This window comes from Mastigoproctus giganteus, chromosome 5 (genome assembly GCF_048544385.1).
Source record: "Mastigoproctus giganteus isolate SK-2022 chromosome 5, ASM4854438v1, whole genome shotgun sequence".
Lineage (NCBI taxonomy): Eukaryota > Metazoa > Arthropoda > Arachnida > Uropygi > Thelyphonidae > Mastigoproctus > Mastigoproctus giganteus.
Genome location: NC_143579.1, coordinates 214,942,871 through 214,964,780, shown reverse-complemented (window position 1 = coordinate 214,964,780; position 21,910 = coordinate 214,942,871). Strand labels below are relative to the sequence as shown.

General features: G+C 36.7%; 1 protein-coding gene across 5 annotated transcripts in view; it reads left to right on the top strand.

The window, feature by feature from the left end:
* The first annotated feature begins 1,212 nt into the window (after nt 1-1,212).
* LOC150086088 (DNA-binding protein RFX2-like) overlaps nt 1,213-21,910 on the top strand; it is a 483,547-nt gene continuing 462,849 nt past the window's right edge. For 4 of the 5 annotated variants that reach the window (XM_090374370.1, XM_090374371.1, XM_090374369.1 and 1 more), the window contains exon 1: nt 1,227-1,345. The gene's annotated coding sequence lies outside the window, so the exon portion shown is untranslated. Of the gene's footprint in view, nt 1,346-21,910 lie in introns of all 5 variants that reach the window. The other variant, XM_090374368.1, reaches the window with a different exon arrangement.

Sequence of the window (21,910 nt, the reverse complement as noted above, 5' to 3'; positions counted from 1 at the left end):
GTTTGTCTATGAAAGCTCTTGACAAACATAATTTATTTGGTGCTGAAAACTAAACATACATCTAGCCCACAGTAGTTTAAATTTATAGGGCAATTTCCATCAAGTTCTCTTCAGATTGGTACCTAATCACATTTTTTTCCCCTCAAGTGTATTGCGTGTATCTTGGAATTGTTACGCTTGTGAATATTAAATTGTTAGCACCATTGAACTTAAAAAAAAAAAAAAAAAAAAAAGAATGCCGGGAAACTATCTAACATAAGTGACAAATTTGTGGTTGGAACTTTATCGACAAAAGATTTATTCATTCCTAAATTAGTTCATATTTCAAAATTTTGAGCATTCGAATCCACACTTGGTGTTGACAGAAATTAGTTTCTTTATTTGCATTTTTGTCCTTTATTTAGATGCTAGTTCTTCGGTTCCTTTTCCTTACAGTAAACCACTGCCTGAAAGATGTACAAACTGTTGCACATTTTCTGGATTTATGCTCTAAGTATTTTTGATTAAACGGGCAATAAGCTCTAACAGTACTTTAGTTCTTCATTAAAGGTTTTCGAATTACAGGTGGAATACTGATAAAGGAGTTAAAGTACTAGAATCCTTAATGATAAAAACTATGCTTTTACCATGCACGCATATATGGTTATTGATTTTTCTCCAGCCATAAAAAAAAAAAAAAAAACACACTAAAGTTGTATATCACTGTAAATATTGAATACTAATTAAGCAAGTTCGAATTTTAATTTTAATAGGTTATAATAGTTTTCTTATTATACTTTTAAAAAATGATGCTTATTTATTTTTTTTATTTCTTTTTAGCGAGTAATTTAATTATATCTGGCTTTTAATTTCTACTCGAGAATCTATCCACACATCCGTTTATACATACGAATGTTCAGTGCTTAGTGACTAACATGGCTGTTAACGGCGTCCCCTTGAATCTCTCGGTTACTAAGACTTTACACAGATGTATTCTTCCACTGATTCTTATAGGTCTATGATTACAAATGTTTACATATGCATCCAGTTGGTGCAGCTATTCCTTTTTACTAGCATGTAATTACGATTCTACTGCATCTTGGGATATAATCTACATGCCTTATCTTTCAGATAAAGTGCATTTTATACAATGTCGTCATAGAAACTAAAAAGTCGAGTAACTGCCCTCGGAAGGATATGTTGGTTGCTTGCGTTGTAAGGCAGATGGCAACAGTTGCCCCTGGAATCAACGCCATAGCGTAGGATCAAGAGGTTACCAGGCGAGAAGGTGAATTTGTTGGATGTGTTCCTTGTGTTGTTATGATGCTTATTAGTTTCCCTTGTTTACATCATGCCTTCCTTCTTGGTAATGTCTTCAATGTTAAAAGGTTCTATCAAAATATTAATATCACCGTTGCCATCATTTCGCGATGTTTTCTATTAAAGTAGAAAGCAAAATGGCGTTATCGTTAGTCCTAGCGAATTTGAGAATTACGTGTACTCGATTAAACAAAACTTTCACAGTTTTACTACCATGTACGTATACAGTATATATGTATTTATTTGTAAAACACTGATATTCATTATTAGTTAATAGGAATTCTTTAAACATATAACACTCCGCGAACCTCTAAACTGGAGGGGATGTTAGTCGCATACGCTGTGTAATGTCCCTAATACTCTTGAACTGTTCGATTTGAATTAGGTTCTGTTTTCAGGTGGATTAAAAATAATAATACACACGCAACTCACACAAAAAAAGGAATAAATCAAAACTTTTGGAGTTCTATGTTTTTCAAGCCAAAAAGGGGAAGTGTGTGTTAAACTTGGCATGTTATTAACTGTTTGCTGCATATGGTGATATTAAGCATTTATTTTCTTTTATTATTATTTTTGGAAGATTATAGAATATCATTTATTTGCCTTTTTTGGGGGACAGGTATACTTATTAAAGGCTGTTTATACGAAAAAATGCACAAGAATGATTTTGTTTTCATGCGATACGTTTATGACTACAGTTATCACTAATGCATTTAAAGTTTTTTATATGGGTAGTTTTGAATAAATGTGCGTTTATAGATTTTAATCCGCTACCTGTTGTGGTTTATACATTTTAATTATATTTGTGATGTATATATATATAAAATATGAAAACCCAAAGGTATTGGAACCTATATACCACTTAGTACCAACTTAGTACCATGTGTTAAGTGGTATTATAATAAAACAAATAATGAAGGCACATTAATTGTCACACAAGCACAAATTATTTATGACATTCACTACAGCCAATTTTTTCCCTTTTATTGACATTCAGTGAACAAAGCTAATGTTTTGGTTGTGGATGCTAGTTTTTCAGTCATAGCAGAAATGCTTTTTTACATTTTTATTATACTTATTGCTTATAATCCATTTCATGTTAAAATCCATTTGGCCCCCATTTCATGTTCAAAAGAGCTAAAAAATACATGGGAGGTTTAATTTGGCCCCCGTGATTTTTAGCCCCTTTGCACATAAAAACTATCACATTCATAGAATAACTCGGTGTTTTCTGAGTTACCATTTTCCACAATATCCCCCTTGAAATAATTTAACATCTATATGAATAGGGTCAAAATCCCTCAAAGGGTTATTAGTTCTGTATTGATTTTGAGTAACTGCCAGAGTGATGCTCTTTTCAAAATTTTTTATTTTCTTGTTTATTCATGTTGTGCATATTAACATAAGTAGTGATATGTATAGCTTAAAGGCAATAGAATAAGTCCACTCTCTTCTGTTTCAGAACATATATTGACGTACAAAATTAAGGTAACTGTTGCAAAAATCAGAATAACTGCAGATCATTTTGAGATATATTAATGAAAATTTCATGCATACACAGCTGATCTTTACTAGTAACTGTAGGAAAAAAGAAGACACTTTGGATTAGTTATAGTAGAGATGATAATTAAGTCAGAAAAAAATTAACATGTTCCAATGGACACACTTAGAAGTTGTTAGTTTGGAGTGTGACTGATTTTGATGGCAAGGTAGTCTTTGCATTGCTGTCTCATGCTCATCATGAGGCTGTAAACCAAAAAGCACGGCAAGTGTCATTTCCATAATAGAGCCAATTTTAATTCATGAAGAATCCTTGTGTGGTCGTGGCTTGTAATTTGCTTTCCTTGGTATTTTGTACAACCAAATTAAGAATTAATGCAAATACAGGTTGTTTCAAGTAAACTGAACCAGGATCTATATATTGCTTATTTTTAGATTTAAGCTATTTGTCTTGTAGACCTTTTATTGTCATTTTTGAATTTTGATATTAAAATTAGATGAAATATCACAATTCAGATTTTGCGATTTATGAATTAAATTTTGCCTAATCCACAGCTTTTTCCTCATTGGGAAAGTTATTTCCTGTCTTTGGTTTAGTATAAAAATATCATCTCTATACTTCTGGAACAAACGTAAACCAATTTTATTTGAAGTGAAAAAGAAAAACAAACACAAAAGTCGTGTGATATTCACTCTTCAGATTGTGTGTTTTTCTGTGAATGGCTGGCTACGAGTGCAGTTGTGCCGCCTCTCCTCATGCTATAACTGTTGATTTATTTTTGTTTCAAATAAATCAGTTTATGTTCACTTCTGAAGTAGAGAAATGATATTTTTAGACTAATCAAAAGATGTGGAACAAGTTTCCCATTGAGAAAAAAAACATGAATAAGGCAAACTTTTAATTTAGAAATCATAAATCCTAAACAATAATAGCCAATCTAATTTTAAAGCTCAAATATGACAAAAAAGATCCAGATGACAAATAGCCTAAATCTAGAAAAAAGTAAGGTAGACCTTGGTACCTTTCAATTAAAATTAAAACACCTTCCGCACAGTGTAGGATACGGCCAAAATTTTTTAATGTGTTGACATTTCAAGAAGTATAACATGAATTCTCATTATCAGAATTGTTTGGTGTAAGTGTAGTAAGTGATGTCACTGGCCTTCTGATAATGAGCCCTGGCAGAATGCAGAGTAGGAGAAAATTGCCATTCAGTCACATTGCAAAGGATGGCCAGTAGCCTGCAGTCTGTCACACTGTATCAGAATCACTGGTTTTTCTAGTCACCATGACACTAGGGCTCAAGTTACCACTTTTAATTTTGTGTGGAAAGCCAATAGCAAAGGCGCCTCCGTAGCCAGGTGGGAAGGAGCAGCAGTGCGTAGCACACGCTTCTTGATTAAACCGGGGTTCGAGCCCGTCACCACCAAATATGGAGGATGCGGAAAGGTTGGGGAATGACCACCGCATATCCCGGAGCAATATGGCCTTAGTTGCAAATGCTCCTAAAAACCAAATAACTAACTAACTAACTAACCAATAGCAAAGTTATTTCCTAGCAACTTTGGTTGCATGGGGAATGTGATTTTGCACTTATGTACCATGCCAACCTAAAAATGTAATAACTGAATTAAAATAAGGGAGATAGCAAAGCAGCACTCATCTCCAGAACTGTGAATGCTGGACATAATCCCAGGCTTAAGGAGATGCATGCCCACACCGACCAAAAATGAGTACCACATTTTGTAAATGAATAAAAATAAAAAGAACTGGGAAGCACTTGTGAACTCCAAAAAGGACAGACATTGGCTGTTGTCCAGCAGACTGTCAATGGATTTCCCTATAATTTGAACTAGATGGTAAACAAAATAATTAATAGAATTCAAATAATTTTAGAAGTATGACATAGTTACTTCCCTCTATAGGTTAAACAATCAAACACAACAAACCAAAATGTAGATTTAAACAGTGATGCAGTCAATTCATAGGCCTTAAATTAAATTCAAATGATTATTTAAGTTTATTAAGATTTAGTTCAATGTTAATTTGCATTTCATTTAACTGTAAATTGACTGCATGAATGTTTAAATTTGCATTTTTGTTTGTTGTGTTTACTTATTTAACATAGTCAGTGGCCATGACATACTTCCTTAAATTTGAGTTCTATTCATTATTTACTATCTGGTTTGGATCATATAGGGGCATCCATTGACACTTTGCCGAACAGTGGTCAATTACTGAAATATGATCTTTTTTAGTTCACAAGTGCTGATGCCCTTGAAAAAGTAGTACTTGTGGGTTTCTAGTTCTTTCTATTTTTATTTGTACAAAAAGAGGTGCTTGTCCTCTGGAGGGTGTGGGTGTGTATCTCCTTGGGCCTAGGGTGGTGTGTTTATGCTGCTGGAAGCAAGTGTTCATGTCAGGTTATTTCATTCTTAGGTTGGCTTGGTACATAGGAGCAGGATTGCACCTTACCAAGTGTAAACTTAAAAGACAGCAGGATTTTGCTATATTTGTAACATGGGTAACTGTTCTTTCTTTTTTTTTTTTTTTTTTTGCATAAATAGTAATAGCTCTGCATCAGCCTCTGTAGTAAAGTGTAATGATTGTAAAATTCATTTACTCAATAAAAATTTACTTTTAAGGTTTTGTGAATTAAAAATAATTATAAATAGTTTTGTTTTAACAACATTTAATATGATTATTAATAAATAAAGCTGTTATGAAAATAGTATTAGTAGTGGAAAATGATGCAAGAAAGCAAGCTTGTAGAGCATCAGTCAAAAAAAAAAAAAATCCCTCTTGCACATCACCTGTCTATCCCTTCTAACAGTTTATCTAGTACTTCCTTGAATTTATTCAATATACCCACTTCCACAACTGTAGACAGAGGTTTGTTCTAACAATCAACTACCTGCTGGCCATAGGTAAACTTCCTCACATCTAACCTGCAACCATCCTTTCTGAGTTTGAATTTATGTCCACTAGTGTGTAGTCTGAACAAGAGAAAGAATGCCATCAGCATTGAGCTTACCCAATCCATTCAAAACCTTAAACACCTCAATCAGTTTACAATCAGTTTGCAATTTGCCAAATGGAAACCTTTCTTGGTAAGAGCACCCTTTTGTTCCTCTCACCAGTCTTGTTGCTTTTCTCTACATTGATTTCAGCAGAACTGCATCTCCTAAAATGAGGCGTCAAAACTTGTATGCAGTACTCAATATGTGGACTAATGATTATGGCATATATTGATTACTGCATACAAGAACCTTACCTCATGCAGTGGGATTTTTGCTAGCAAAAATTCCTGTATATCATTGATAAAATTCCATGAGCTGCTCTGGCAGCCTGTCTACCCTGCTCAGAGAACTTCATATCTGACTGCACAATTACTCCCAGGTGTTTTTTCATTCTCCACTGCCTGGTTGGGGTACCACACAGCTGGTATGCAAATTTGGGATTACTGCTCTCCATATGCAGTATTTTACATTTTTCAGTGTTAAACATCAACTACCACTTTTTAGCCATTCTCTGCCAATTTTTCTAAATCTTGTTGAAGTAGCATTCCCTGATTACTGTTGTTAGTTACTCTGCCAATCGTCATATCATTTGTAGACATTAAGCCTGATATGCCTTCACCAATAACATTAATAAATATAGAAAACAGTAGTTGGTTCAGCATTAAACCCTTGGAGAATCTGCTAATAACTTTTATCCATGAACAGCAGTGCCTGTTGATAACCACTCCCTGTGTTCTCTCGCTCAGCTATTCCTTTTTCTATAGCAGTAAGTTGTCTTTAATGCTACACTGTTCTAGTTTGTACTGCAGTCTTTTATATGCAACAGTATCATAAGCTTTCCTGAAATACAAGTATACAATACCAAAATTATTTTTTGCATCCAGTTCCTTTTTTATTGCATCACAGTATCCAATCAGATCGGTCAGACAAGATTTCCCTTTAACAAATCCATGCTCTGATTGTAGCATAACTGCACTCCTATCTAAATGGCCCTTCATTACTTGTTTAACCAGTGATGCCATTCTCTCTTTTGGTAACTCGGTAATTTTGTTTTGGCTGGTGCAGCATAAACCTCAGGCTTCCTTGCACCACATGGCTAATAATAATAATAATCTCCTTTTGAATTGGAGATACATTCACACATCTTCAGTTCACAGGGGCCCTGAATTCAGAGATATTTTCATAATTATGGCTGAGGGTTTGCTTACCTCCTTTGCTGCCTTGGATAGATCCTATTCACCCCAGCTGCAGTTTTATGTTTAACTTCAGTTTCTTTTCCACTTTCCTCTCAGTTATCAAAATATCATTCAGCTCTCCCTCTTAGAGTTTGATAAACTTCTGGTATCTCCCTTCCTAAAGAATTCCTCGTATGGGAATGTAGATACAAAATACATATTCAGCCTGTCAGTAACCTGAGCAGGATCATCAATAGTTAAACCATTGATATCAAGTGGACCTGTGTGATTCATCCCATTCTGAAGTTCACAGAAGCAAAGAACCTTTTCAGATATTTTTCCAAACCTGTTTCTGAGATAAAGTAGAGATTAATATTGAAATAATTACAAAAACCTATCAGTCATTCCCCTTCGCTACTAGCTAAGGTGTCAGTGGGATGGACTCTGGTAATATAAAATATATTTAAAAAAAATGACTAAAAACATAGTTCGATGATTTTTTACACGTATGACTATATCTTCCTTTAAAAAAATTATAATTATTGTACAGAGAAAATTACAATTATTCTTGTGCATCTGTGGTGAATATTTCACCAAAACTGTTGCCCAAGAGTTTTGTAATGAAACTGTTAAAAAATAATGTAAATTTTGAAAATCGGTTGGAAAATTTTACTGCAAATTGTTTTTATTTTTCTTCTCCCCCCCCCCTCAGTTTTACTGCTAAATAAAACTTATTGCAAAAGGAAGTAGGTCAAAAGTTTTTTTAGTCTTTGAGTTATTCACGTTCAAGGAGTGTTCCATTCAGAAAAAAGGACATTATTATTATTAGCCATATGGTACAAGGAAGCCTGAGACTTAGTCTCAGGCTTCCTTGCACCAGTCAAAAAAAAAAAAAAAAAAGAAAGAGAGAGTGTCAGAAGTAGAAGGGAATCACCAAGAAAGAGAAGAATGATGATATCCAGTTTAGGACCCTGGGTTTGCCAAGCCCATACTCACCAGATGTGAGCCCCAGCAGATTAGCATTAGCATTAGTAGAGGCATTTTATGCAAGAAAGCAAGCTTATGCAGCATCAGCCAAAAAAAAAAAAAAAAAAAAACACTTGCACTTCACCCCTCTGTTCGATCAAAATACCTGTCCAGCTGAGCCTTAAACTTATTTAGGCTATCAACTTCCACGACAACGGATGGACGTCTGTTCCACCAACCAACCACCCGCTGGCTAAAGGCAAATTTCCGCACGTCTATCCTACATCTGTCTTTCCTCAATTTGAATTTATGCCCTCTCAGGTGATTATTCTGAGCAAGAGGAAGAATCCCATCAGCATTGAGCATGCTCAAACCATTCAAGGCTTTATACACCTCTATCAGATCACCTCGCTGGTGCCTAGTCTCCAGACACTGTAATTTGCAAAACTTAAGCCTTTCTTCGTAAGAGCACCCCTTTGTTCCATTCACTAATCTTGTTGCCCTTCTCTGTACTCGTTCCAGCAGCTCTACATCCTTCTTGAAATGAGGCCTCCAGACCTCTATACAGTACTCTAGGTGTGGCCTGACCATTGCCTTATACAAGAGAATAATCACCTCCTTATCCCTGCTAGAAAAATTCCTATATATCATTGACAATACACCATGAGTTACTCTTGCAGCCCGTCTGCACTGCTCAGAGAACTTCATATCTGCCTGCACAACCACCCCCAGGTCCCTTTCATTCTCTACCACTGTCAGTGTAGTACCACAGAGTTGATATGTTGCTCTGGGGTTGCTGTTTCCCATGTGTAGTACTTTACATTTGTCAATGTTAAACTTCATTTGCCACATCTCAGCCCATCTGCTCAACCTTTCCAGATCATGTTGCAGCAGCATAGTGTCAGTAGTGTCCTTGACAACCCTGCCTACCTTTGTATCGTCTGCAAACTTCGACATTAAGCTTGATATACCATCATCAATATCATTTATAAATACAGAAAACAATAATGGACCCAACACTGAGCCCTGAGGGACTCCACTAATAACATTAGTCCACGACGAGCATGGCCATTGATTACCACTCTCTGTCTTCTCCCCCTCAGCCACTCCTTTATCTACAGCAGCAATTTGCCTCCAGTGCCACACTGCTCCAATTTGTGCAGCAGTCTTCCATGTGCAACAGTATCAAAAGCCTTTCCAAGATCCAAGTATATAATATCAAAGTTATTCCCTACATCCAGTTCCTTTGTGACTGCATCATAGTATCCAATCAAATTGGTCAGGCAAGACTTCCCCTTAACAAAACCATGCTGTGTCCGAGCTATAACTGAAGTCTTGTCTAAATGATCCTGCAGTGCTTCTTTAACTAGTGCCTCCATTAATTTTCCTGGAACAGAAGTTAAACTCACAGGTCTATAATTACTTGTGTCAGCCTTTGATCCTCCTTTGTGAATTGAGGTCACATTTGCACATCTCCAGTCTGTGGGTACCTCCTGAGTCCAAGGAAGCTCTCATAATATGGCTAAGGGTTTGCTTACTTCCTCTGCTGCCTCCTTTAATATAACTGGATAGATCCCATCCACTCCGGGTACCTTTCTTGTGTTTATCTTCAACAATTTCTCCCCCACTTTACTCTCAGTTATTACAAGATTCTCTAGCTTACTGCTAGAGTTGAATACACCTCTGGCTTTCCCCTCGCTAAATAACTCCTCATTTGTGAATGTCGATGCAAACTATTCATTTAGTTTGTTAGCTATCTGAGCAGGATCATCAACAGTTGACCCATCGATATCAAGTGGACAAATCTGATTCATCCCCTTCCTTCTAGAGTTTACATAAGTAAAGAACTCTTTGCTGTTTTTCTTTGCCTCCCTTGCCAAAGATTTCTCGTAATCTGCCTTCGCCTGCCTAACCTCCTTGGTAACTTGGTTACAGATCAACTTGGATCTATCATAGGCTTCTGTGTCATGTGTTAATTTGTATGTATCCCATGCATGTTTCTTCTCTGCCATATGCCTCATTAGTTCATCTTACATCCATTTAGGCCTAAACCTTGAACAATATTTTTTAGTTGGTATGTAAAGCCTAGTAGCTTCCAAGATAAGTTCTTTGAATGCTTCCCATTTTGAATTTGCTGTTGGCAACATCATCAGTTGGTCCCACTGTATAGAATTTAAATACTGTCTAAGTCCATCATAGTTGCCTTTACGAAAGCAATAACCCTTCCCTTTACCCCTAATGGTAGTTACCTCTTTGAGTAAATCCCACTTCAGCACACTGTGATCACTGCCACCTAGTGGTTCATTTATCTGCAGATTCTTAATGCATGAAGAATCACTGCTGATAATCAAATTAAGAGTATTCCTCCCTCTAGTTGCCTCCCGAACATGCTGATGTAGAAAACAATCATCCAATAAATCCACAAAAGCCTTGCTAGTGTGTGAGTGACCAGCCCCCAAATTCCAGTCAATATCTGGGAAATTAAAATCTCCCATTATAAGACTCTCTGATTTACTGGCCCACTCTATTTCAATGTACAGTTTCTTATTATACTCATCAGAGTCATTAGGCCTATAGCACACTCCTACTCTCAATTTTGATCTCCCAATGCTTATGTCGCACCAAATTGACTCGACACTGCACTGTCCAGCGATGTCCACTGGCTTCACTTCCTTGGATTTTATGTATTTCTTAACTAATAGCATAACCCCTCCTCCCTTCCTATTCAGTCTGTCCTTTCTGTAGATGTTGTATTCCCCAAATTCCAGTTCTGCATTCCTTATATCTGTGTGACACCACGTCTCTGATATCCCAACAATATCTGCCTTCGATGTTTTGAGCAATACCTCAAATTCATCAAATTTATTTACTCAACTCCTAGCATTGGTGTACACGCAACTATACATGCACCTATTTCTATTCTTAGCTACCCTAACACAACCCATGTGTTTACTTGTACCGCAATGACTCCGAGCAGTCTCTGAAATATCCTGCATCTTGTTTTTCAGGCTTCTGCTCATTCCAATAGAAGCAGTGCAAGAATCTCTTTCACCTCTGCCAGTGGCTACTGTTAATCTATTTGTCTTTGTCTCCCCCCAAGCTAGCAGTTTTCCGACCCACCTAACACTGCCTCGATAGCATCAGCAAATATTCTTGCACCCTTTCTATTTAAGTGTATCCCATCCCTGTAGAAGCAGTCTCTCCTGTTAACAAGTACAGTCCAGGCTGAAAAAAATTCTACCCCTTGAGCCTTGCACAATCTTTCCAGGGGCGAATTGATCAACAAGGCTCTCATCATATACTCCCTCCTATCGATTATTATATAGATTCTGATTTTCTTGCTCTCTCTATATACCTGTTCAGTTTTTTGTTATACTCATTACAATCATTAGGCCTATGACACACTCCTATTCTCATTTTTGCTTTTCCAATTCTTATGTCACATGAAACTGACCCATCATTGCACTGGCCACCCATATGAACTAGATGCACTTCCTTAGATTTTATGTGCTTCTTGACTAAGAGCATAACCCATCCCTCCCCTCCTGTCTTGTCTGTCCTTTCTGTACATATTATACTCCCCCATATTCAAATTAGGGTTAACTAACTAAATCAGCATTAAAACTAAATGTACATTTAGTTTTAGTTAACCCCAAGCCCATTGTTGCAGGGTTGATAGGCCCCAGACAATATTTCAGCAGTTTGTTCTCCTTCATCTATTCTATCTACCGGCTGAAATGCTTAACAGCTGTGTTTGAAAATGTTTTTTCTGATTTCTCCACTGAAACTTTCAGAAATCTCTGTAAAATTATGGAATTAAATTGATCTTAATTATATATGCATGCTGAATGGCATCTGTAATATACAATCTGTAACTGATGCACACATTTCATGTTTTATATAGTGGTTATTGACAGCCTGGCATCCAATTAATTGCACATGTTTATTAAAGTGCACAAGTTTTTGATTTGCTTCTCATTTGCTGAGAAGTCTAAAGGGAGTTTTATTTTCAAAAATTAATTAAAGATTTATATTTTTAATATAAAAAAAATGGATTTTCCACAGTTATGTTCAGAAAAGCTTGAAAATAAAGGTGTCAAAAACTGAATAATTTTGAATTAGTTCTTGCTGATTTTTAAAATTAGATCTCAGCACTTAGCAGGAGTAACAATTTTTCATGCTACCAGTGATGGGTTAAAAATACAGTTTACTAAAGTTTCATTCAGTGTTTACTAAATGTATATTAAAAATTTTAAAATTAAAATTTTTTTAGTGTGAGGCCTGAAGTTTTAGTTAGCCCTCATAGTAAGGCTTACAATACCGGGATCCCGGTAATTTTTTTCCGGTATTCAAATGCCAGTATTGATACAAAAATACCGTTTTTTCGGTACTAATTTAAAAAAAAAATAGTCTATAATTTAATCACATAAAGGTTATAAAATCACCTACATGTGATTATAACGTCCTTATCTCTACTAGCAAATGTTCGATAAATCATCGATAGGACACCATGCAAAATTGCAACCTGTCCACAATTCTTGGACAACTTCATGTCTGACCAAGTCCCGTTCCTCCACTACTGTCTTTAGTTCAACTCCACCAAGTGTATAAGTTATTTTGGGGTTGCTGTTCCCCAGGTTTAAGACCTTGCATTTTGCTGAATTAAAGCATATAGCTGCCACTTTTCTGACCATTCCGAAAGTGTATCTAGGTCACTCCGAAGAAGCTCTGCTTGGCTGCGATCATTAACCACTCTACTGATCTTTACATCATCTGCAAGTTTAGACATCACACCCTATATCCCTTTGTCGATGTCATTTAAGATGATCAAAAACAACAGTGGTCCCAATACTGATCCTTGGGGAACCCTGCTTCTTACATTAACCCAATCTGAGGAATAATCATTTATCACAACCGCCTGCCTGGTGCTCTCAAGCCATCGTGCTATCCATCTAAGGATTTTCCTATGATTCCAGCCTGCTCCAACTTATAAAGTAACCGCTCATGTGGGTCTGAGTCAAATACTTTGCTGATATCTAAATAAACAATGTCGAAATTATTCTCTAAATCCAGTTCACGAGTGAGCTGGATTTAGAGAATAATTTCCACTTATGTTTCTTAAGAGCTCACTTTATTTGGACAGGTAGTATGGATGCTTAAACATAACTAAACTTTGGAGTAACAATATGTATTTTTTTGTTTTTAGAATACCTGTCAAAATGGCTAACCAGATTCGTTAAACATTACTTTCACTTTACAAAACCATGCTGTGTATCCTTCAGAATTCCATTTCCATCTAAATGATCCTGAATTCCACCCTTGATCATTGCCTCCATGATTTCCCCTACTACTGAAGTTAGAATGCCCGGTCGGTAATTTCCCGTTACACTCCTAGAACTGCCTTTATGTTCCAATTTACACCAATCCAACGGAATCTCTCCTGAATCCAGTGATGCTCTCATAACTAGCCTTAATGGTTTAATGCACTCACTTGCTGCCTCCTTTAAGATTATAGGGTATATGCCATCAACCACAGGAGCCTTACTTGCCTATGGGTGCAAAAGTTTTCTCATTAAATCAACATGTGAAATTTCAACACATTAATTACATTTTTTTTTCAACTTCACTCCCATAATTTCTCATTGATGTGAAGGGTTTTTTTCTTCTGTAAATATCAATGCAAAGTAACTGTCGAGTTCATCTGCAACATCAGTTGGGGTATCTAATACTATCCCACACAATTACATATCCATCCGATCTGATTTGTCCTTCTTTTCTTAGGCGCCTCCGTAGCCAGGTGGGCAGGAGCAGCAGTGCGTAGCACACACTTCTTGATTAGACCGGGGTTTGAGCCCGTGACCACCAAATACGAAGGATGCAGAAAGGGCAGGAAATGATCACTGCATATCCCCGAGCAATATGGCCTTAGTTGCTAATGCTCCTAAAAACCAAAACAACAACAACAACAACCTTCTTTTCTTTGCATTTATACATGTGAAGAATTCCTTAACTGCACTGTTTGCTCTCTTTATTCCTTATCCCCACTCTTTGCTCTCTCCCAGACTCAGTACAGATACTATAGTGAAAATTATACTTTGCTGAATAAAACGTCTTTCTCCTTCAGAAAAGGATGAACATAATTCAACCATGGAAGACCAACATGGAACAGAACATCAGTGTTCTGCAAATTTTTTCCAAAATAAGAAATTGCCTGACTCCAATGAGATTTTAAAAGATGAACTTCAGTCGGAAATTAATGAAATACTTTTAACTATTTTTGCTAAAAAAATGCAAAGCCTAGAAAATATGGACTGAGATTGTCTTCGATTATTTCAGTACAATAGTATCAGAATAGAATCCGAAAGGATGTTTTCTGCCGCTAATCAAATATGCGAAATTAGATCCATTTGAAACGATCATGCTTTATGTTTCTTAAGAGCTCACTTTATTCGGACAGGTAGTACGGATGCTTAAACATAACTAAACTTTGCAGTAACAATATGTATTTTTTTTGTTTTTAGAATAACTGTATTTTTAATGATTTTTTTCAGAATATTTATTATTGAAATAAATGTTTATTTAAAACTTGAATTCAAGTAATTACAGTACTTGTTTTTTCCTTACTTTATTTCACCTAACTGTCATCAAAATTTATTGAGAAAAATGTTTGTTTTTGGAATACCGGTATCCCGTTTTCATAAATTAAAAATACCAGTATTAAGATTTTGACTGGTATTGTAAGCCCTATCTCATAGCCCTATACAAGTTGAATATCACATCTTTTGGCATCTCTTGTGTTGTAGGAAAAAAGTCACAACTATGTTGTTAGCTCTTACACCTTGGGTTGCCTACCACTCATTGGTGAGTGGACAGTCATCACAGATAGTCATCAGACATAGCCGTTTATATATTTCTGTATGAAAAATGTCAGCTGGCATTAAAGTCATTAGATATTTGATTGCTACTGTTTTTTTTTTCCTGTTATTAAAGTATTATTTTAAGGCATAAATTTTTCCAGTGCATATTTCTTGAGAGTTACAGTTATATTTGTACAGTACAGGAACTCTCTGACTTATGCAAATTCAACTTTACGTAAGTTTTTGCCAGGTGGTGCAAACTGAAAAAAAATATGGAAACGCATTTTGCATCTGTAGGAATAAATGGAGGTAATGTGAACCCAATAACATATTTTTTCTTTTTTTTTTTTTTTTTTGTAATTTGTTCCAAGTCCTTATAAGTTGAAAATTTCACTATATTACTAAGCTTCTTTTTATCTCTCTTCTATTTATCTCTCTAAAAGGTCATATTTATAATGGAAATTGCACTACACTTTCATTGTTATCATATGTTCCGTTATAAGAATCAATTTTGAATGCCTTTATGATATTTTTTGAAAGCACATTTCTGGAAGTCACGACCAAAAAACAATAAAAACAATTTGCACTTTCCAGTTTATTGGGCTTTTCTGTTAGTGCAATCTATTATAAATGGGTAGTAAACTCGATCTTATTGATTTGCGATATACCGATAACTGGAATTCTGTGGGTTTTTACGTTACGGTATTTTGGTGAAATGTGTTCTCCTTCACCGAAATCTTCAATCATATAAAAAACAAATTTTCAAACTTCTCATCATTCCTATTTACGTATTACAACGATGAAGGGAAAGGGACCAACGGAAAGTGCAAGTGCTGGCAGTGCCAGGAAACGAAACAAAATTGATTTAGAAATGAAGATGATTAAGAAGTACGAAGCAGGACAAAGTTTGTCATCTATTGCACAGAATTAGGTCTCGATGTTTCGACAGTGAGTACTATTTTGAGGGACAGTATGTGTATTTTATTATTTTTTTTTTCAGTTGCTGGCACATCGGCTTTTGTGGCCACAATGCACCTCCGAAAGTTTTTGAATTTTTTACTGTGATCCAAGCCCGAGGTGGGATTCGAACCCGTGACCTTTGGGTTGCCAGGTAGGCACTTTGCCCACCTGGCTAGCCCGGTCGGCAGTACGTGTATAAAAGAACATGTTAAAGGATCAACAGTGATCACAAAAGAGCTTTCAGGTGCTATATCGAAGATGGAAAAGCTATTAATAATATGGATGGAAAATCAGATTCAGAAGCAAGTGCCCCTGAGTCCAATGGCCATTCAAGCAAAAGTAAGAAGTATTTATGAAGATATTAAGGATAAGTATGGCGAACCCAAGACAAGTTCGTGGCAAGCAGCGGGTGGTTTAATAGGTTCAAGCATCTCGCTGGTTTCCAAAACATTAACGTATGCGGTGAAGTCGCCAGTGCTGATTCTGCAGCTGCAGAGAAATTTTGTGATGTGTTGGAAAAAATTATTGAAGGCGGCTATTCAACGCAGAAAATTTTTAACATTGACGAGACTGCTCTGTATTGGGAAAAAAATGCCAGCTCGAACATACATTGGCAAAGAGGAAAAGACAATGCCAGGATTCAAGGCTTCAAAAGATATGGCCACACTATTGCTTGGGGCTAATGCAGTGGGAGATTACAGATTAATACCACTGCTTGTGTACCATTTTGGAAATCCTCATGCATTTAAGGGCATCAATAAAGTCACCCTACCTGTGCATTTCCGATTGAACCAGGAGCACGGATGACAGTATATCTCTCTTTGAGGATTGGTTTAAATGCTGCTTCATTCCCGAGGTTGAAAAATAGTGTAAAGACAACGACGTTCCTTTCAAGATTTTTCTTCTATTAGATAATGATCTTGGACATCCTACACATCTAGATGATTTCAATTTGAATGTGAGAGTCATATTTCTACTGCCAAACACGACTTCACTCATCCAACCTGTGGATCAGGGTGTTATTTTGAATTTAAAAGCATACTATTTACACACAACATTTGCTCAGGCATTGTCTGCAGTAGACGGTGAGAAAAATTTTACGTTAAGAGACTTTTGGAAATCTTACAATATTTATCATGGCATCTTAAACATTAATAAGGCCTGGGCAGAAATTACTAAAAGTTGTTTAAATGGCGCATGGAAGAAAATATGCCCACATCACGTAAAAGGCTTCAAAGGATTTGAAAAAGACTAATCTTCTGAAGGGGTTATAGATATCTTATCTATGTAAAGGTTGCAGAGCTACTTCAGGTGGAGGTTGATGCCAAAGACATGGAGGAATTAATAGAGGAAGAAGAGAAGGAATTATCTAACGAAGAGCTTATTGACTTGCAGGCAGCGATAGTGAAAGAAGAAAATGCTGACGAAGCTCAAGATGAACAAAATGAGGAGCTGAGATGCTTCATCACCAGAGAGATGGCAGTGGCATTTTGTGAAATTGCATCGGCAATGGCGAGGTTTGAGAAGGTGGACCCTGACAGCGAATGATTCTTAAAAGTTAACAGAAGGGTGAATGATATGCTTGCTTGCCACAAAGAAATCTACGATGAAAAGAAAAAAGCCACCGTCCAGTCATCCATTAATATGTTCATTTGTAAGGTTGAGCGGCCGACCCCCTTTTAAATCTCCATGGTCCTCAACCTGCGTAGTGGCATACTTATCAGCTGAAGACATCGATTTTGGCAACAATTCTCGAGAGGTAACACTTACTGACTTTATGTCTATCTCCATTCTCTTTTTTTGTAATTTTAAAATTTTTTAAATTGCGCTCTTTTGTAATTTTTCCTTTTTTCCTTTTCCTTTTTTTTCCATGAGATAAAAGATTGAATAAATACAATAAATAATTCTATTTGCATGTTCGTCGATCATTTCTTTTTTGATTCAATCAATTCAGCGAGCACAGTCATGAGAGTTGTACAAGCATGGGGGAAATTCCGACTTATGTAGAGTTCTGCAGAACGCAGCCCTTACATTAATCGGGGAGTGGCTGTATATCTATTCCATTCCAACAGATAAAGGAATCACAGTGTTCTTAATTAAATTTCTGAATTGCCTTATTACAATACTTCAAGGTATATTTTAATCAGGGTGCCTCCGTAGCCAGGTGGGCAGGAGCAGCAGTGCGTAGCACGTGCTTCTTGATTAGACCAGGGTTCAAGCCCGTGACCACCAAATACGGAGGATGCGGAAAGGTCAGGGAATGACTACCGCATATCCCCAGAGCAATATGGCCTTAGTTGCTAATGCTCCTAAAAAACCAAAAAATAACAAATAAATAATTTTAATCAGATTAGCCATTTCTGCATAATTAACCATTTCTTTTAGTCATCTCTTTTGGAAGTTCTTCAATATATTTTTGATTTTTGATCTGTGCCTCTGATTTTTTTGGAATTTGAGAAGTATTCTAGGCAAGTTGATATATCTCTTTTGGGGATTACCCTGACTTCTAATCTCTCTTGGCCCAAGCACATTACAAATATTGCTTCCTCTGCATCTTAAAAACAAATATCTTCTTTCATCTTCTCAACCTCCAACTCAAGCATGGTACTAAGTACTACAGGTTCTAATACATCTCGTGTTTGGGGTTTTCATAAAATAAAAAAAGTCAGATCTTAGTATTAGATGTTTTGCACAGACCTATGTGCCAGTTCACATAACAATAGGCTTAAGCTGAACATCGACAAATGTAAAGTTTAACATTGACAAATGTAAAGTACTGCATATGGGTAGCAGTAACTCAGAGTAACATATCAACTGTGTGGTACTACACTCAGGGTGGTAGAGAATGAAAAGGAACTGGGGCTAATTGTGCAGTCAGATATGAAGTTTTCTGAGCAGTGCAGACGGTCTTCAAGAGTAACTCATGGTGTCTTGTCAATGATATACAGGAATTTTTCTATCAGGGATAAGGAGGCAATTATCCCCTTGTATAAGGCACTTGTCAGCCCACATCTGAGTACTATATACAGGTCTGGAGATCTCGTTTTAGGAAGGATGTGGTGCTGCTGTAATGAGTACAGAGAAGGGCAACAAGATTAGTGAATGGAACAAAGGGTTGGTCTTATGAAGAAAGACTTAAGTTTTGCAAATTACAGTGTCTGGAGATTAGGTAACTGCGAGGTGATCTGATTGAGGTATATAAGACCTTGAATGGTTTGAGCAAGCTCAATGCTGATATGATTCTTCCTCTTGCCCAGATTAATCACCTGAGGGGATATAAATTCAAATTGAAGAAAGACAGTTCTAGAAGAGATGTGCAGAAATTTGCCTTTAGTCAGCGGGTGGTTGATTGCTGGAAAAAGCTTCCATCTGTTGTTGTAGAAGTTGACAGCTTAAATAAACTTAAGGCAGAACTAGACAAACGTTTGGAAGTAATATCTGGAAACATCCCCCTGGATCTATTCCTTATCTATAGAGGACTTTCCTACCGCCTGAAGAAAAGAATCCCAACTGAAATACTGGATATTGAACTCAACCTGAACAGTGATACCAAACAGGAAATAGCTCGTTGCTATAACGAGCTAATCAATTTCTGGCAGACAAGATGGGACACGACCACAAAAGGCGTTGTTACGAAAAAATTTATACCGGATGTCACATTCGCAACCAGCAAAGCGGTGAACAAGTGGTTCTCAATCAGCATGGAGACATCCTGTCTGGTCACTGGACATGGATCTCTCAACCAGAAGGCGCCTCCGTAGCCAGGTGGGAAGGAGCAGCAGTGCGTAGCACACGCTTCTTGATTAGACTGGAGTTCGAGCCCGTCACCACCAAATACGGAGGATGCGGAAAGGTCAAGGAATGACCACCGCATTTCCCTGAGCAATATGGCCTTAGTTGCTAATGCTCCTAAAAACCAAACAACATCTCAACCAGAAACTCCACCAACTAGGTCTACTAAATACTGACCTCTGTTTCTGTGGGTCTGTCGAGAGTTGGGAACATCTACTCTTTGAATGTACTATCTACGAGGACCATAGACAACAACTCCAGGCAGCAATTTTGGGATTTTCTCCTGACCAAGTAGAACTCCTTGTCCATTCCAAAAGGAACTTAGGTGCACTACAGCACTTTGCGGCAGAGGTATTCAAGCGTAGAAGGAGGATCATCCTAGAAGCTTCTGCAATTCAATAACAAGTTATTTATTTTTATTATTTTTTACTCTCTTTCTTCTTCTCATAATCTGCTAGCACTAGTAGCCCTAGCACTCTCCTGATAGCCTTTTCCTATCCACCCCGTGTGGGATAATTATTTAAAAAAAAAAAAAAAAATCCCTCTTTCTTTTCTTTCTTTATTTTTTATTTATTTGTTATTTTTTTCCCCTTTAACATCATTCTGCTTGCTGACATCCTGGCTCTATTCCTTTCCTTGACCAGGTTGTGGGATTTAAATCTTTTTTTTTTTTTTTTTTTTTTTTTTTCTTCGCGTTCTGACCTTGGCCGGGGCTCCCCAGACCAGGAAAGCTCCTCTCTCACACAAATTTTTTTTATTTATTTTTTTATTATTATTTATTTATTTATTTATTTATTATTTATTTGTTTGCATTGTTGTTCTAGCTATCCATCCTGGATTGGGACTTCCCTGGGCCGGAACAGTCCTTCTCCTCTTTACTCCTTCCCTCTCTTCATCTTATACAAGTTTTTCTTTCTTCCCTGGGAACTCTTTCCCCAGGGAGGAGGGCATGCAGATAGTAGGGGAGGCCTTGCCCTTCTTCTGCTAGGGATGAGTATCTGGAGGAATCGTCCAGGTGATCACTCCTTCCAGGTAGCCAATAGGCCAAAACACAACATCACGCTACAGAACACACACACACATAAGCTCACAAACACAGTTTTTCTGTCCTATCACTTTCTCCCGTGCGGGATGAAAAGCTTTTTCTTTCCTTTCTTTTCATCTATCTTTATCCAATCTGGGATATTCCTGTGTGGATTTGGTTTGAAAAAAAAAAAAAAAATTAAAAAAAATATATATTATTTATTTTTATAAGACACACACCGGCCTTACCTTTACAGAGTCTGTAAAAACTGAACAGAGCAACGAGGCGGAGATGAACTTCTGTTCTAGGAGCCGCCCATACAAAAATAAAAAAATAAAAAATTTGTAGTGAATGGATGGGTGAAACGGGAAGGTTTTTTTTTTTTGGCTGATGCTGTATAAGTTTGTTTTCTTGCTACCCATATTATGCAGTACTAATGCTAAGCAATTTTTGAGAATACTATGATATTATAACAAAAATGAACATCATGGGTTGGAAAAATATACTTCTAGGGGGACAGAGGCATCTAACATTATTTTATTTATTATTATAATATAATTATATTACATATTAATAACTAGAGAAAGCAGTGCTCTTGATCAGATTATCAGTAGCAGTTCTTCATGCATTAAGAATCTGTAGATAAGAGACTCACTGGGTGGTAGTTATCACGTGTACTTTTTTTTTTTTTTTTTTTTTTTTTGGTAGTAGTTATTGGCGCATCGGCTTCTGTGGCCATAATGCACCTCTCAAGGTTTTTGCAGTACTTTGATCCAAGCCCGAGGTGGGATTCGAACCCGTGACCTTTGGGTTGCTAGGTAGGCATCACTTGTACTGATATGGGTTTTATTTAAAGACAACTACTGTTAAGGGTAAATGGAAGGGCTTTTGCTTTTGTAAGGATGAAGAGACAGAGTGGTCAAAATTTTTTTTTTGTAAATTCTAGGCAATGGAACCAATTAATGATGTTACTAACAACAAATTTAAATGGGAAACATTCAGGAAAGTAATCGTAGACACTATGAAGCTTTTCATATCAACTAAGAAAAATTGTTCAAGGCTTAGACCTAAATGGACGTCAGTTGAACTAATGAGACGTCGCACGGAAAAAAAATCATGGGATGCATAAAAATCATCAGGTGATACAGAAGCCTATGGTAGATATAAATTAGTCTGCAGTAAGGTTACAAAGGAGGTTAGGCAAACTAAGGCAGATTGTGAGAAGTCTCTGGTAAACTATGGAAAAGAAAAACATCAAAGACTTCTTTGCTTCTATTTGAACTGGTTGAATCACATTGGTCACATTGATATTAATG